The sequence below is a fragment of the Oreochromis niloticus genome, linkage group LG3 (genome assembly GCF_001858045.2).
Source record: "Oreochromis niloticus isolate F11D_XX linkage group LG3, O_niloticus_UMD_NMBU, whole genome shotgun sequence".
In the NCBI taxonomy this organism is placed as follows: Eukaryota; Metazoa; Chordata; class Actinopteri; order Cichliformes; family Cichlidae; genus Oreochromis; species Oreochromis niloticus.
Window position 1 is genome coordinate 13,345,961 of NC_031967.2, and position 17,197 is coordinate 13,363,157.

Genomic DNA, 17,197 nt, shown 5'->3' on the forward strand with positions numbered 1-17,197 from the left:
TCATGTTTTTTGATGATGAATCAAGAAATAAACCAAGAAGTGATACAAAATTAACAATACAGCAGTCCCTCGTTTATCGCGGGAGTTACATTCTAAAAATAACCCACGATAGGTGAAATCTGCAAAGTAGCCAAGTTCAAACCTTTGTCCAGTATTATATTATAATCCAAAAAATACGGTAACTTCTACCTTCCTTTAGCACGTCCAGAAGTCCAACGTTTTGTGCAATGGTTAGCATCTTCCTCTGCCTTTTGGGTGCTACCGCAGGTGCCTTTGACGGTGCAAAAGGTTTCGTTGACATTGTTGGGTTTGTTGGGGAGAAAACTTACAAAATACAGTACAGCACTTCGGAGTCACACTGCTAGGACTTTTGTAAAATTGACAAGCTGAACCCATTCTGTACTGTACAGGAGACACGGCATGACCTGGCGACCTTGCTTTGATGGGAAAAGACCCCTGGCAGAACCGTGCTCAGTAAGGGACATCGGTTTGCCAAGACCGGCTTGAGGAGTGAGGAAAAAAAGGCAAAAGAGAATGAGGATGTATGTGGAGAAGTACTCAATGAGTTTATGGCAGCGAGGATTAAAGTCCAGCCCTGAGGATGGTCTGAAGCCTGTTTTTAAAGGTAAAGAAGGTGTCTGCCTCCTGAATCCAACCTGGGAGCTTGTCCCACAGAAAAAGACCCTGATAGCAAAAGGTGCTTCATCCGACTCTAGAAACTGTAGGTACCACAAGTAATTGGGACCTCTGGGCACAGACGTGTACACGTGCCATTTAAACGATGTCGAGTTTGGGTTGTTTCGTCTCCTTAAGCTCTCTGTTTGTAGCTGTTTTGAGCTTCTTTGTTGTGAGGCGCTGAATCGCCTGCGCGCCTGGCACAGACGAACCCTCCGACCCTCGGGTCCTCGGGCTCAAGGCTAGTATGCCGGTTCAGGTATCTATCCACGCTTCGGTTCAACATCTTTGAAAAGATCCGAGCACACTGAAAAACATAAATTTTAATAGTGTTTCGCTGTTATCCGTGGGGTTAAAAAAAAATCCATTATAACATTTTTTCTGACATACTTTCAGTTCAAAAGAGCTTGTAATCGAACACAAAACATGAATGCCTCGCAGAAATGTGCATTACAATATCCCGCTTAATGTTTTTAAATTAAAATACCATTTCTCCATTCATACCTGATAAGATTTCCAGAGAGCAGACGCTTTTTTTTCTTTGAAGGCAGATAATTAAAGTGTTTTCATACACGTGGATAGCTCCACGCTGAAAGATTTATGCTTCTATCGCGCGAGGGTCGTTTTCTCTTTTTCTTAATTAAGAGAGGGCATATTTGTCATTTATTAAACCAAGGTGAATTCGTCGAGTTCATCAAAACCTCATTCCATTTGCAACTTCAAAATGTATTGCAGCATTTTAGCGTCTCCTCTCTGAGCTTGTGACTTAAATTGATTTTTCCTAATCGATGGCACGGGATTGGGTTTAGGAGTGTGGGAGTAGGAGGGGGGCCGGCACTGCGCCTCAGCCAGTAGCTTCCTCGGCGGTAGCCCCCCTTTTTTTTGTTTTTTGTTTTTTATTCCCGTCTTTATGAAGCTGTGCTCGCGGGGAACGGCGCATTTTAAATGTGCGCACCTGCAAATCCCCGCTTCATCTCAGGTTGGTGTAATGACAGCAGAACTGTGTATCTACTGGCAAATATAAACTTCCCTGCCAGCCCTTTGTCACCTCTGGAATGGAGATGACTGAATTGATGCACCACCCCAATGGAGCAAAACCGTTTAAATGACAACACATTTTTGTCTCACCTTGAACCTAATTGACTGCCTGAAAGCTGGCGTTTGAAAAGTGCTGACAGCGTGACTTCTCTTGTTTGGAAACGGTAGCTATTGACAGCGCCTGTTCTGTGTTGTTTTCCGACTTCCTGTCACACAGGCATCTGTATTTCATATTCACAAGTGAGACTGCATTGTGCCTTCGGAAATAAAAGGTTTTGTGCTTTGCGGATGGTTCATTCCAGACATAGCACGGGCTCATGTTATGGGCTTAATGTCGGTAGGCATTAGTATGTATCACATCCCTGCAGGAAGGAGAAGAGCAAATGTAGCCTTACTATTCGAGGTCCAATTAAAAAATGCAGAATATTATTTAGTCGCTTTTTTTTCCATCTTTGCAGTCTGGTTATTATTTCAAGAGGTGCTTGTTAACAAGACACCTGATGACAAGTAGGTTGATGACCCAGGTGTCCACCGGGGTCTCTGTCAGTCATGACAGCTCAGTGACTGGGTAACAGTTATGCTGTCACTGTAAAAAAAACAGCCACCCCCTCCTCTTCTGATTCCACTTGTACATTGGTCTCGCCTGTGTGATGTTGAGCTGCCTTGGCGCAATGGTGGCAACAGTGGGATTTCTTAGAAGGGAGCCACAAGACTGTAATCAGTCATTATGTCAGAAGCGAGCCCCATGAGCCCCGCTCCAGCTCATTCAGCCAAATAATAAGCAGCAGATAACGGCACTGGCGTGCAGGCAGGAACGGAGCCCCCCGTGGGCTACGAGCTGGAGAAACGGGGGTCTTTTGCCTGTCGCCTGCATGCGCAGAGACCTCACCTCGGTTCGAGGGCCGGATCGGGCGTTTTATGTGGCGTGCAGAATTTTTCACCCCTCTCTTCGGTTACGGGCAAACACACCTCGGGGGTCCTAATAGGCGATGTGTGCGATCAGTTGAGAAATCGACACTTTGTGTCTCTTTTGGTAATTTTGAGCATTTCGCCTAACGACTGCAAGCAGAAATGTGACTTTAAAGCTGCGATAGGGGTAAAAACGCAGAGCAAAAATGTTTTCCTTCTTAATTAAGTTCTTATTTCAGATGTAGTACTTCAGATTGTGCACACAGATGAATGTAAACGATGTTGTTTCCAGTCTCTTTGTAATACTTCTTAATGCAGTATATTGAAAGCCTGATTCTGTCCTGATGGAGGCTGGTTGGAGACACAAATACTAGAAGCAATAAAGAAAATAAGCCCAGTAGGGTTGGGTCCCCCCCCCTCTTTCTCTTTATCCGACAATGTTTAATTTGTATTATTTTTGTATTTAAAATGCACATTGGATTATTGCCAGTAAACCAACCTAAATGCAGCCACAGATGGCATCCATAAAGCCGTTTTTGTTTAGTTGTTTTCCAGTGTGCAATTTTTCAAATGCCACCACAGGACTGCAGACTATGTGATATTGAATGATGAAACAGCCTCCCTCCCCCCTCCTCTTCGTAAGCCCAGATCGCTTCAGCCCCCCCCCCCGCCCCAACCTCTCGGAGTTTTGTCATTCCATAACAAGGGTCACAGGCTCCCATTGTCTCATGCTCCAACATTCCTCGGCGTGGTAGTATTGACTGGTTCTGCTGGGTGAGCGGTGCCATATAACATCCATACATCACGGGGAAGGCAGACTGACAGACAGTGGGAGTTGAGATGTCAGATCGGCCTCTCCAGGCAAATGACATCCACTCCCCTTCCTGCTCTCCACAGTGATTCTCTATCTTCTGACAGTGTGCCTTCCCTTCCCCAAGCCCCCCACTTCTCTGTTCCTCGCAAGAGCACTTGACATGCTTATGATATAAATTTTTCTTAAGGGTGGATGGCAGAGGAATAATGCTCCCTCCAATTAATGGGTTTGAAGCTATTCAGAACATACAGCCATGCAAAGATAGAAACGTTATTTGTTCACTGACTTCCACATCATAATTGGTTCACTACCCTGTGCATGCAAAGATTGATAGCTAGATTAATCTCATCAAAATGTTAAGCTTTTATAATCTTCTCATGGACCCCTTTTAACCCTCTCATACATAATAAATGCAGCTAAAAGTCAGGTTGACATGGAGCAAATAGCTTAACACAGTAAGCATGCTAGTCCTGCTTGGGGAAATTGTGAAACTGCAGACAACTGAGTTAACTCGGGTCAATGTAGGTCAACCCTTTGTGGAATTCTTTTTGCCCTTAATGATTAATAAGGTAGTAGTTATTAGTTTGGAAGTAATCAGTGGAATGCTGGAGCTCGGCAGTCGTCTGTAATCCTGTTTTATTGCACCTGCTGTTGTCTTTTTCTAATATTTCTGTGTGCTGTGCAGTTTCCGCTAATGAACAAGCCATCATCGATCGGTATGGACAACAAGGATCACCTTGTTCTGCCGTTGCCCGACTGTACAATCCCGAAGCGTTTTTGTCTCGTCTTGAAGAGACAATCCGCCCCTTTTGACAGCTCCAAACCAAAGGTCCGTTTAGCGTGAGTTGTGCTGTCACTCATGAGCGCTCTGAAAGGTTAGGCTCCTGTAATCTTGTTTATGTTTTTGGTCAGTAGTAAGCCTCCCTAAGCCAGCTTTGTGTCAAACACAGCTGGAGAGGCCTTTGCAATTGCAGCAGTGCAGAAATAATTGGTCCAGCAGCTTGGATGCAGCCATGACACACAGGTAATTTGGTAATTTCTGTCTCTCAGCTGGTGTTATCAGTGTTGGACGCCGCGTGTAAATAAAAAAAAAAAAATAGCTTCACACTTTTCCTGTCGCTTCGGTAGGAATTAAACACGACAAACAAGGTTTTGTGGGTTTTCCCATTGCTTTCTGGGGTCACAGTTTCCTGTTGTTGTGACAATACAGGAGTTAAAATGAAGCACCTAATATCTTCAGTGTCTCGACCACTTTTTCCGTTTCTTGGTGCTGTTGCACACATCCAGTCACCAAACAGCTGGCCGATAACCAACCTTCAATAATGATGAGTCCTTCATACGTGATGCCATGACATTCCTGTGGGAAGCCTTTCCCCCCTTGAATTTAGTGCTGATGACTTGGAGCAGGATGCATCCAGCTGATGGAGAAATTTGGATTGGAAAGTCCATAGAAGCCACTTTTAATTATACTGGCAGTAAAGGTTGAAACTGAGTTGGAATGAAGTGCTTTTTGTGCATCGATTTTTTTCCCTGCATCTCCAGACGCCTCTGAGAGAGGCAGAGACAATTGTAACCTTCGCTATCGCTGCACTGCAGACAAACAAGGTGGGCTTCGTGTATGACTTTCCTGCTTCTTCTTCTTTTTTAATACAATAAGAGCATGCACATCAGACAATGCTTTTTATCCAATTAGGAAATACTACTGAATTGAAAAGGAACTCAGGTCTGGAAAGATGCCACCTGAGCACTTTATCTCGATAGGGTTTTGATGATTTTTGTGATCTGTTTTGACATCTGACAAAGTTTGGCCAACCGTTCATGGGGATTTTTGTAACTTGGATGACAACGTGTGACAAAGCTTGTGGATGGATCCCTCAAGTTCTTTCTGCATGCTTACCCCGAGGATTTGTGCCCATTTCAGACACAACGTCTGGTGATCTCACCTGGGTATCCGGAGAGTTACTGCCACCTTGAGCGCCCTCGGGTTCTCGTAGGAGTCCTGTCCGACTCGGCTGCGGTACACGACTCTAAAAAGATCTTTTACGTCGGAATCAGACGACAAGTGTATCTTTTGTTTGCCTGTTTTCAGATGACGCTTCCTCATGTTTTCTTGAGAACTTTTCCCGACCGCGAGCTTCGCACAGTCACACCAACAGATGCGGCAATTCGTCATGCATAAGAAACCCCACTCTGGCAGCCATCTGTCTCGTTGTGTCTGTTACCATGCACCGGCAGTTTGTTTTCATATACAATTTTAATGGAATTCAAAACATGCTGAACCAATCTTACGACCTACAAGCCTTGTTTTAAAATCTCATTCTCGACCTGTGCGTAACCCATGTAACTGAAACCGAGAAAGACGCTGACAGTCAACAGTTTCTGAGACCTGTGGAGAGCTTTGCCATTTGGTGTCTCGCTATCCTGTTACCTCAGCTGCGTGGATGGAACAAGTTATCACGCCCAGTTAAAATGTCGTCTGGTCCACAAACCCGATTCCTGGAGGACTTAATAAAAACAGCCTGTCAAACCATTACAGGTAAAACAAGGTCAAAGAAGAGGTCAGAGGTAGCACTTTACTTAGGAAACTTACTCCGACTTTTCCCTGGGTTACAATAATGGGGAACAAGCCTTTTCCCATCATCTTTTATTAAATTTAGCACGGACCAGCAGCTAGTCCGTCTCAGACATATTTTAGGCAAGAGTGCTGGCTGGGCAGACTTCATATTTAGGGCACTTAATGCCAACCACTCACTTGCTGTGGAAAATTAATCGGCCATCACGAAAACTCTGTAGTTAGGAGTTAGCAGGGTAAATATACTAAGAAGTGCAGTGTTACAGCAGAACTAGGCCCTGACCCATATTATCTGCTGATTTTAGCTATTTGCCAATATATCAGTATTAATCAATTTAAAAATTAAAAAAGCAATAGAAGAAACACCCTTCAATCATTTTACGAGTATGTTGGCGACATGTGTTTGTAACGCCAGAAGCACAAGTTGACGTATAGGTTTGTACAAATATATAGTCCAATATATCTGATTTTTAACTTATTAAATATTGGCATTAGTTGTAAACATATAGATATAGAAAACTAATCTTAACACCATACTTGTCACTATTCCATATTCACTTCATTGTACAGTTATTATCACATTATAATAATAAATAAAAAAGCAAACTGTACTAATTTAAAATGTAAACACATTGGAAGAACTCATGAAACTCTGGAACATTGGATAGTTATACAATGCTGTTTCTTTTTTGCTTTTTTAAACATCTTTTTTTTTTAAGTATTTTCATTAAAATTTTCAGTAATTTATTTTGGCTAACTTTGCACCTGGCAGATATTGCATATTTCGTAGTTATGGTAAATGAGTACCTGGTTATGTCGGAATGCTTTTGGGGCAAGAAAATTAAAACACATGGTCGTAGTTTAAGAAGGATTACGGTTAATGAAAGGGAAATTGCAGGTCTGTGGCTGGAGGTGAAATGTTGTCTTTAATTGATAAAGTCAGATATCCAGCAAAGCCATCCACCAAGCAAACGGCAAACACTTCGTTGTACACTGAAGATATTTGGCTAAACAAGATGCAGTGTTTGCTTTTTTTGCATTTACCTAAAGCAGGTAGATATGGCACATATGCTACCTGCATCAAAGATCAGCCTTTACATCAGTATGTCTTCAGTTTGCGATTGAACAGATTGCTGCTCACCTCTGTGATATTTTCTTGTTTCTTGTCAGTGACAGTCTGGCATTACAGGTGGGTTTTGGGGAGGAGGGGTTAAAGGCACTTTTAGATTGTATTGTAAAGGCTATCCTTGTCTTGTTCAATACCCCGTAGAGAAAATGCATGTAAGGTAGAGAATCGGTGCTGCCCTGTCTTCTAGTTAAAACTTTTTTCTTGCCCAGACTACCAACTGGATTTTTTTTTTCTTCATTTCATTGAGTCCAGTCACATTGGGTCTTTGCAGGTGGCCTGATGAAAACTTGGAGCTTATCTCCTCCTGTGCTGGAGAAGAATTAAACCTGTTTCTACAGCCCATATAGTAAGATAAAACAGTCCATCGCCACATGGTACCACAGAAGCATGGAAATAATGCAATGCAGGCATTCAGTAATAGAAAAATGCCCATCATTATTTGCTGGGCTTTTTCTCCCCTCAGGGCTACATGTTTAATATGACCCTACAAATGTGATTTAGCTGGCAGGTAGCCTTGGGACTCGGAGGAAGAGACCTTTGCCGCTCAGTACGTGGCAGCATTGTATCTAGGTTAAGGTTATCGGCTGATAGTGGATATTTTGAGCAGCAGAGGAAATCTTACAGAAGAGGCGCGTTACCGGGAGTTGAGGGGTTTTAGCTTTGCACGAAGGACAAACAGCACATACAACAAAAACATTTCAAATTCGCTGGTTACTTCGCCGTTCTCTGTGATAATTTGCTGTTTGATCCCTTCACAGCACCTTCCCGCATCTTCCCTGCAAACGTTGTGTTGCCGAGCATCAAATTCCAAAGACGTGTTTTCCGTCAACTCTCATCCCACCCCGTCTATATTCATCCCCGATTCAATTACTTTTTTGGATTCAGCAGAGACTCGTTCTATGCTATATTGCTCTCCGATGCGTTTTGCCACCCCACAGATTTATGTCGGAGCTGAAGGATGGCTGTCCAATTTTCTGCATGGATAGCAGTGCTGGTGGCATTGTGTCTGTGTGCGCGCGCGTGCGTGCCAGCGTTTTAAAAGCTCTTGTCAGATGTGCGTTAAAGACGTATGGACCACACTGTCGTGCGATTCTTCCGCGCGTTGCCCATTTCTGTCACATCCTGCCATTAGCTTGTGTATCACAGTGGTTTGTCGTGTGAGTTGCTTTGATCTGTCTGTGTACGCGTGCGCGCGGGTGTGCGTTGTGCTGTCACTTTGTTCCTCCTTGTAAATAAGGCGAAAACGCCGAGCTGGAAATGAGTCAAAGCACTTACATTAGTTGTTGAAGTGTTTTGGAGAGTAACTGGTGGTGTACGTTGGAGTTTAGGCCTTGCTGCGTATTGTGGATAGATGAAATGGAAATCAAACTGTGCTATATTATGATGAAGTGTACAACTGCGCACTTATTCGCTCTTCCGAGTTCAAGTTACAAATCTTAGTCTGATCTGTATGATCCAAGGAATTCACTGGGTGCCTTCAGTGTTGCGTTTGAGTTGTGACATGAGTATTGGAGGTAACTGTGCCCACTCAATACACTGACTGTAAATGTCTGTGTTAGAACCATCCCAGGAGCAGGTGTGTGTGACAGAAGCCAAGTCAAGTTCCACAGAGCAAACAAGGAGGGCAGGAAGTCAAAGGAAAAGCAGAAAGAGTACAGGCGACTTCCAAAATAAAAGTCCCAGTGCAGATTAAACCATCTGCTTGTGACTTTCTGACTGCTCCCCATGTGACCTGAGACTGTGCAACGAACATCACGAAACATGAAAAACATGAAATGCAACTGCACAAACAAGCACTTTGTGTATTCCTTTGGTAATTCCTCAGCTATTGTGCTCATTTCCACCTCAATATGTTTATTTGTGGACTCTGATAGAGTTGCTTCTTATTTACGTGACACCTTTGTGGAACCGCACACCTACTCTGAAGGGTCTCGGTGCAGTTATTTTGGTCCTCACCTGAGTCCAATTACTGTGGTTACATGTGCACACAGAGGAGGAGTGAGGACTGTTTGTCCTGTGGGCCTCACCTGTAGGGTGTAGAACCGCTGCCTCAGTTCATCCACTGTCTAAAAGGAGCTGTTTTAGCTCCCGTCCCCCTCCTTTTATCTAACGTTCATCAAATTGATCAAAAGGTTTGCACAGCAGGTAGGTGGGACACCCGCTGTGGGAGATGGCCATATCGGGAATATCCACTCTCACTGACATCATACAGAACCAAGAGAAGAAAACCTGTCCAAAGCCAGTTTTGGAGCAGTTTGGAGCCTGAGCCTTTGTTTTAGATGGCTACATTGTTACATAAATAAAGACAAGGCTCACATGCCCGCTTTAGTCATCCACACAGGAAGACCTGTTGGTCCACATTAAACCCAGTTTTTAGCTCGAAGAGTCAAAGTTATCAGCGCAGAAACTGTAGACAACCTCAATCTGTCACATATCAGTAGACAGCTCCCCAGCGTGAGGTCACACAGCCCATTACTGCGGCGATGCCATTATGTCTTTCTCTGTAGTCAGAGTGAAAGGTTGCCGTGCCCCCCGGATGACCACCCCCACCTCACAGGGGTCCTGTGATATCTCGGTTGTCTCCTTCCAGGCCTGAATGGGCACATTGTGCTGCCGCCCGCTGCTGTTCTGCAGACCACTAGGTTCCTTCACACACACCTGTCAAGCCATGTCCTCGGCGCCTTGGGTACTGCGACACTCCACATCCCCCCCCTCCTTCCAGCACACACATGATCGCTGAACCTTGGCACACCCGTAGAAACACACACACACACACACGCACACATCCGAAAAGCAGTGATACATGAACAAATAATCACTTGGACCTATGTAAAGACGCGGGCGTGTATACACAGAGACACACACAATTGAATTTCGCCTAAACACAGAGCATGCATGCATTCACGTGGAGCAGCACCCAACACACACACACACACCGTTAAAGAGCTGGAGTTTATTGGAAACACGCCTCGCTCGCTACGCCAAAAGTTATATTCAGTGTGGAGCTCGGCTTCAGAATTCAGAAAGGGTCAAGTTCCATATTTGACTGGATGGGGACGGCAAGGGCAGGAAAGGTTGGTCGGGGTGCACGTGGGAAGGGGGATTCAGGAGTAAACTACCTGTAACTCGATCCACGGGTTCAATCAGTTGCAGATTTTTGGTCTTGAAGCGGAGAGGAGGCCTGCTTTGGGGATAGCCACAGTATCCTTTCTCACAGGGAAATACATATACCGTAGTTAACGTTAGCTCAGAAAAGATTATCCAGTTAAAAAGCAACTAATTTGAAAATGACTCATTAATTAGTTTTGATTAATTATTTTGGAGCTGCTATTTTCGATAGTACAAATAAGCTTCGTGGCTCTGGAAAATTTTAAGGGTCATTTTTTACAGTTTTCTGCTGTTTAGCATCTAAGCGATTGGCCCTGAGTCATTACAACTCTGAGAAAGCTGACAGGTATTTGTAAGGGTTCAAGCTCTCAATCAGATCCATTTGTCTTTCACTTTTTTGGGGGGTTGCTTGGGTTTATTTTAGGACCTCTCGTAGACTCAACAACCGGCCAATTTATCTAAAATCGTTCCAAAATGTCACGGTTTTACGTGACTTGACACGCGGGAAAAAGCACCCAAGTGTGTGTCCTGATCCGTCGAACGCGCTCCTCTGTTTTATGATGTCTCATTTGCATCTTCCCTCTCTGTCTCTCTCTTCGTGGCCTTGCGCCGGTAGCCCTTCACAGAACAAACGCGCCTCTGCGTGTGACATTATCATCAAAGAAAAATGCTAAATGCCTCGATTGTAGATGCGCGCGCCGTGAACCCTCGTGAAGGACCTACGGTGTCAAGTCCCACTAGTGTTACCCATACAATTTTCCCCTCTATTGACTTTTATGTTCTGTTGCAAGGTTGGTCATCGTGGTGGGAATATATATGTATTCTAAATAAAGACGTGCGTGATAGTAATAATGATATTGCTCTACCAAGGTAAACAGCTTTGAGGGCCTCAGTAGAGGCGGTTGTTGTGTGAATGTGGTGTTTTGACAGCTTTATTTTTTGACCATAGGTTTTTGCACGTTTGGCGTTGGCTGCTGTTTTTTTTTGTTTGTTTTTTAGAGAAGCCTCTCTGAGCTTGGCTTGTTGGTGAGATCATGTGATAACACAGAAATCTGGCTGTGGCTTGAGAAGCAATCTAGGGCCCGAGGACTACAAAAACATGATATTTACATAAATATTCAAACACATGAGCCTGCATACACCCACGTATGAAAATTTAAAATCGAGGTGCCGCGTACCACTTTAGCTGAATGCTTTATACTCGAGGCTATGTGTTCATCGACTTGTTTTGTTTGTGCTTTTCTTTTTTTTCTCCCCGTTTTTTAATAAATATGTCCACAGACAAAAGCTCGCAAACAAGAGTACGCATGCATGCGGCGCAGACTAACCTACAGACTCGTATCCCAGTGTTCGTCCCTCTCCAATTAAGGCCAATTAGGGCCAGTGTATGAGAAAGTCTTGTGGGGATGCACTGTAGTGCTCAATGCTGTACATCCCTCATCATCTCTTCTCATTTGTATGCCAGAGCGGTGTGAGAGAGAAATGGGAGCTAGAGGGAAAGCATAAAGAAGATGATAGAAATGATGAGGGCTTAAAAAAAAAGAAAGGAAAAGGTGAGAAGAAAAGAACGGGGGAGTGGGTGAGGTGGGGTGGGGTGGGGGGGATCTACGGCAGCTAAAGCACGGATACCAAGAGGCGAAGAGGTAGCGAATTAGAGTGAGCCTCAAGAATGAGGAAGCAGACACGTAACTATACATAATCTCCCTGCAGTTGCCATCTACTTCAGTCAATTGTTATCAGCTTCCCTTGAATTTAATGTGACCCTTGGGGGTGTAGATGCTGCCCATGCATTATAAATGCTGCCCATTGATTTCAGTTGGTGAGCTTTCCCTCCCCTCTGAACGAGCAGGCTCTGAATCACCGTGATTTCTTAAGTGACCGTGGTGTGCAGCGTAATTCGTTAAAATCGCGTTTCACGAACGGAGTTTGTTTTTATTTTGCAGTTTGACTTGTTAATTGTATCAGTGAGATTTAAGCACTTCAAAATCATCTGGATGATATGGGGGTCTCCGTTGGTCTTTCAGCTCCGCCCATGGATCAGGTTCATTCGGCACACCCTACACTCCGATTTGTGGTGTTCCTGGGTTTGTTTGTAGCATTGCCTTGCAGGGAGGGAGGCTGCTGCTGTTGGGGAGTGCAGTTTGCATGAATGCTAGGTTTCCCGGCTGAATATTGCGGTGCAGTGAGATCAGCAAAACCACTCACATTGCCTGTCCGTGGTTTTAATGCAATGGCCGATTGGTTATGTGAAGCTTCCTCCTCACGGAGCCGCAATAGTTACATTTGGTGAGAGTCATGGCACGTTATACTCGAAGTGCAGTTTACCTGAGGGTGCAAATGGAATCTTTATGAAGCCTGGTTATTTCTGTCTCCAAGAGCAGCTCATTTTAAAGTCCGTATAATCTATGAAATAGCTGCAAGTAGGCGAATAAGTACCAGCAGTGCGTATTACATACTTCACAGAGGAGTATGTAGGTTACTTAAGGCTGTCTGGGCTTGTAAAAGATGCCGCCATTTCAATACATTTTCTGTTCATTAGCCATATCTCCTTTGCCTTTGGCCCCGGCGTGCACGGGCCGGCTTGTCAGTTACAGTGTCACAACTACAGGGTCATTTAATTTAGAGGCCTGCTCTGCCGATTAGAGCTTTTGTGGCGAGCCGCCGTGACTACTGTAATGCGGGTGTTTGGGTCAGTGATGGGCACAATAGCTTAGTTACTCTCGCTGACTTCCTCACTATTGCCTCTCTCTCCCCCCCCCCTCTCTCTCAGCACATTTTCCACTTGGCTGATAAAATAAGCCACTCTTTGATGAGCTTTCGGCAGGCCGTGGCGTTGTGCTTCAATAAATGCTTTTATAAAGACACACCACAGGCTGTCGACTCGGATCAGTCATACAGCGGCCGCCTGCGTCCGCTTGCCGTCTCATATTGGGACGCCGTGTCCTGATAGGGGGTTGTTTTGATGCGTGATGATAAAGGAGTATCTGTAATGGACAACTTTTCTTCAAAGTGATTTGTTGTCTATGTTAAGACAGTATGAAGGCTCAGGTAACCAGGAGCTATAGCAAAGACAGCAGAGAAGCAATCCATAGAAAGGAACGCCACTGCAAAGGCAGTTTTCCTTTTAATATAAACCCCACTACATTCACTACATTGACGTATTTACATTCTGTAATACAGGACCATTTATATAGTGAATCTTATTGTCTTGCACCACAAGCAGGTAAAGTAGGCACTTTTTCTTAACGGTGCTCACACAGTAGCTGTTCAAGCATCGCTTGCTGCCTCCAAAATTCTGGGATTTGTCCTGTTAAAGCACACTGATGTAGTCGGTGAGACGGCTGTGGCTAAATCTACTTTGTCTTGTGCCGCTTGTGTTGCTTTCTCTCCTCTTATTTTTAGCTCTAGGTAGTTGGAAACAACACACTCGGGCTGAATGGTTTATCTGGGCAGGAACAACATTAAGCTAGCAGTTGTTTTGTATGCTTTTGTGTAGGTGTGTAATTGCTTGTTCAGATTAAAGTGTTCTACATACTTACTTATACTGTATACATAAATACTAAACTAAATCAGCAATAGCCAGCTCTGTGCTCTGTGATTAATTCACTTTGCTGTTATCAACAGAGACTTTGTAGGATAATTAAGGCCGGGAGGTCAGCTCGTTTACTCGTCCTTTGAAGGAAAAGCTAGACAGCTGCCACCAGGCTCAAATGCACACTCACGAATGTGAGGAAAAATGCTGCTGCCATACACTAGAGTGTCATAAGGCCGGGATAGCTTGCACTTCCTTCTTTAGTTTTGTTAAAATTAACATTACAAACCACAGTGTAACCGTAAATCTTACACAGAAAAAAAAGCACGGTTACACCCAATATTACTGTCAGGCGTGGTCAGAAATATGGCCTGCTGCTCTACAACCACACTCAGCAGTGATATTCAGCACACTGTACCACAATGAATCACTTTCGGGGTGTGAAATCAAATTCAGGTTTAAGTTCATGGCAGCGAAAGCTGGATAGTCATGCTGTGTTTCATCACTTTGTAATTTGGAAAGCACTCCTTTTGCCAAGGGGACTGAAAGGAAAAAAAAGAAACAGGCTACAGTAGATAATGTAACAGAGAAAAGAAGCAGTTTTCTGTCTTAATGCAGTGGAGTTGCCACATACTGTACAGTGCCTCCTTTTGCGCTCATGCGTTTCACCAATTGGCAATCATGCACTTGTGGATATCCAGTGAGCCTGGCTAGCTTTCTTGGCACTTCAACAAAAATCTTTCACTTTGCTTTCCCGGTGCCTCCTGCTCTAACTGGTGGCATATCCTTAGCAGCCGGTGAAAAGTTAATAACAGGATGTAAAATTAATCCAAGTCTCAGTTTTGTCTCACAATGGTATCTCAGCAGGCTTTCACTTAACGTGCAAGCCTTTTCTCTACTTGCCGTTATTTGAAATACCAGCCTTTACTCGGATGTTTTAATGCAAAACTCTAAAATGCAAGTATGCAGAGGCGTCCCACTAAAGCGTTTTTTCTGTGCATGCAAGAATGCCAAGCCTTTTGATTAAACTTGCTATGTTCACGTCTTGCTTACTTCCAGTTAAAGTTGGGATGCTTTTTAAATCACGGATGGGTTATTTTACCGAAAAGTAACAATTATACCTATAAGTAACAAAACTACACTCTTTAGAATGAGAAATTCTTCCCTTAAATGCATCCCACTGCAAGGATTTACACACTATGGGGCAGGTTCAGGGCTGGTTTAGGGAGACAAAGATCAGAGATTAGAGCAGCTGACTAGTAACCAGCAGGTTACTACTTTGAGTATCTCTCTGAAACGACTGTTTCTGCACATGATTTCTGACAGAAATAAGCATATTTCCAGCTTTACCTTACAAACCCCACTTTAATTGAGGCTCTTACAATAGTTGCAATAAAATCAAAATGAAAATAATCAGTGAGTAAAGTTGCAGTGCCTGCAGTAAATGTAGCTCAACCTGTAAATAAAAGGATGAAATCAAAAAGCTGTTTTTGCATATTTTAAGTAATTTGATTGTGTTTAAATTTTCCATGTAATTTTGTTACATGAGTACAGTGTAAATCGTTGAATTTATTGCAGACTGTTCAAATGAAGTTTACGTGATTGGTATAAGCTTGAATGGATACCAATCACATTTCTCTTGATGATTAATTATGCAAATAAAGACACCTTTAATTGTATATATTTCACATGTATTTTACTCAGATGTGCAGTTTTCTAAAAAAAAAAAAAAAAAAGAAAGAAAGAAAGAAAGAAAGATGCATTTTACTCAAAATTACTGCTTCATGTTTATTGAGGGTGAAATTAGAGGGTGGCTCAAAACCAGACACCAGCTCTGGTATTGGTTTTGGATCAATACCAGTGCGATCCGATCGATACTTTGTTTCTAGAATGCAGCCCATTGAACTCGTGATTTTTTTGGGAAATCGCGCATTATGAAAACTGTCTGAACCGTTTTGTGTTGACTGTCAAGTCTGTTTTATTTATAGCCAATACACATTCCAGGACAAATAACCCAGGTTCAAAAATACATGAAAAGCCGAAAGGCATTATGTTTTGTTGCGTTGACAAGATATTGTGGAAAGTACAAATCACACTGATTTAGTGGTCATTAAAGTGTGTTTAGAGGTTGCAAATAGAGGATGATTTATCATATAAATGACACATTTCTCTCCTCTACATGAGCTGCCTTTGTAGGTTAAAACTCGTGGTATCGGTATTAGTATTGGTAATATTGGCCCTATATTTACTTGGTATCGGTAATTTTGGCTCTGTAATTACTTGGTATCGGTATCTGTATTAGTATTGGTAATATTGGCCCCGTTTTTACTCGGTATCGGTATCTGTATTAGTATTGGTAATATTGGCCCCATTTTTACTCGGTATCGGTATTAGTATCGGTAATTTTGGCCCTGTATTTACTTTGTATCGGATCGATACCAAATCTGTTGTATCTCACAGCACTAGTGTAAATGTAAGACTAGTGTAAATGTAAGATCCTCTTACATTTCCTCTTACATTTACACTTTCTTATGTTTTGCTAGGCTGCTCATTGAGTGCAATCCTTCCACACAACAACCTAACACATCTTTAAAGTTGCAGCTAATATATGCACAAGGTGGCATAATTGTTTGCGGTTAAAAACTGTATATGACTATGCAACACTGGTAAAGTAGTGTCTGTCTCCAGCAGGAAAATGAGGTGATTTTCCAGATAATGCGTCGGTCTTTCAGCCTTATGGATGTATATTTCTCTGTCCAGAACTCACTGATGATGTGTTGGAAGCCTCACCTCCCAACTACTGCCAGTACTTTAACACTAATGATTGGACGAGAGCAGTAAATTTGGCTCTGATGGTGTTTCTGCTGAGTGCGAAAGACCAAGGAGAGCAGCAAGGAGTTTATAAGAGGTAAATGTGTAAAATTAAAGCTTTGTCCAGTTGCTGTAATTACTGTTAATTAGGTTTGATCAGAAAAAGAAGTGAAAGCACACAACGAAAGCCTACCATAGCCTATTATACCGCCCAGAACATAATTTTTGCTTTCTGTTCTCGGTGCAATTGATTTCTCCTTTTTGTGCAGCAGTATGTGGTTAGGATTGTTGCAATATGGTGCGACCGTGCTCCTTTCCAAACACTTGCAGGCCTGCTAAATGACTGGCAGATGCTCTGTTGACCAAACTAGTTTCAGCGGTTCAGCTAAATTGACCTATCGCATCTGCTTTCTCTGCCAAAGTCTCAAATTTGATCAAACATAATGAACAGCAGATTTGATGAAGCACGTCCCCGGCACTTGTTCGAAAGCCAAGACCGGTTGGCCATTGTGCCTAGATAATATTTAGAAATTTGGCAATATAATTGAGAGCCATTCGTTTTCTTTTCATTTGCAAACATCTTTGCACAATTTGACAAAAGTAAAGAAA

The 17,197-nt window shown here is 43.1% G+C and overlaps 1 protein-coding gene across 17 annotated transcripts in view; it reads left to right on the top strand.

The window, feature by feature from the left end:
* LOC100692188 (adhesion G protein-coupled receptor L3) overlaps window positions 1-17,197 on the top strand; it is a 254,089-nt gene that overhangs the window by 8,935 nt on the left and 227,957 nt on the right. Inside the window, exon 2 of one of the 17 annotated variants that reach the window (XM_019352823.2) lies at window positions 16,538-16,685. The exons of 15 other annotated variants lie outside the window; for them this stretch is intronic. The gene's annotated coding sequence lies outside the window, so the exon portion shown is untranslated. Of the gene's footprint in view, window positions 1-606; window positions 626-16,537; window positions 16,686-17,197 lie in introns of those variants that run through there. One more of the 17 variants, XM_025906187.1, reaches the window with a different exon arrangement.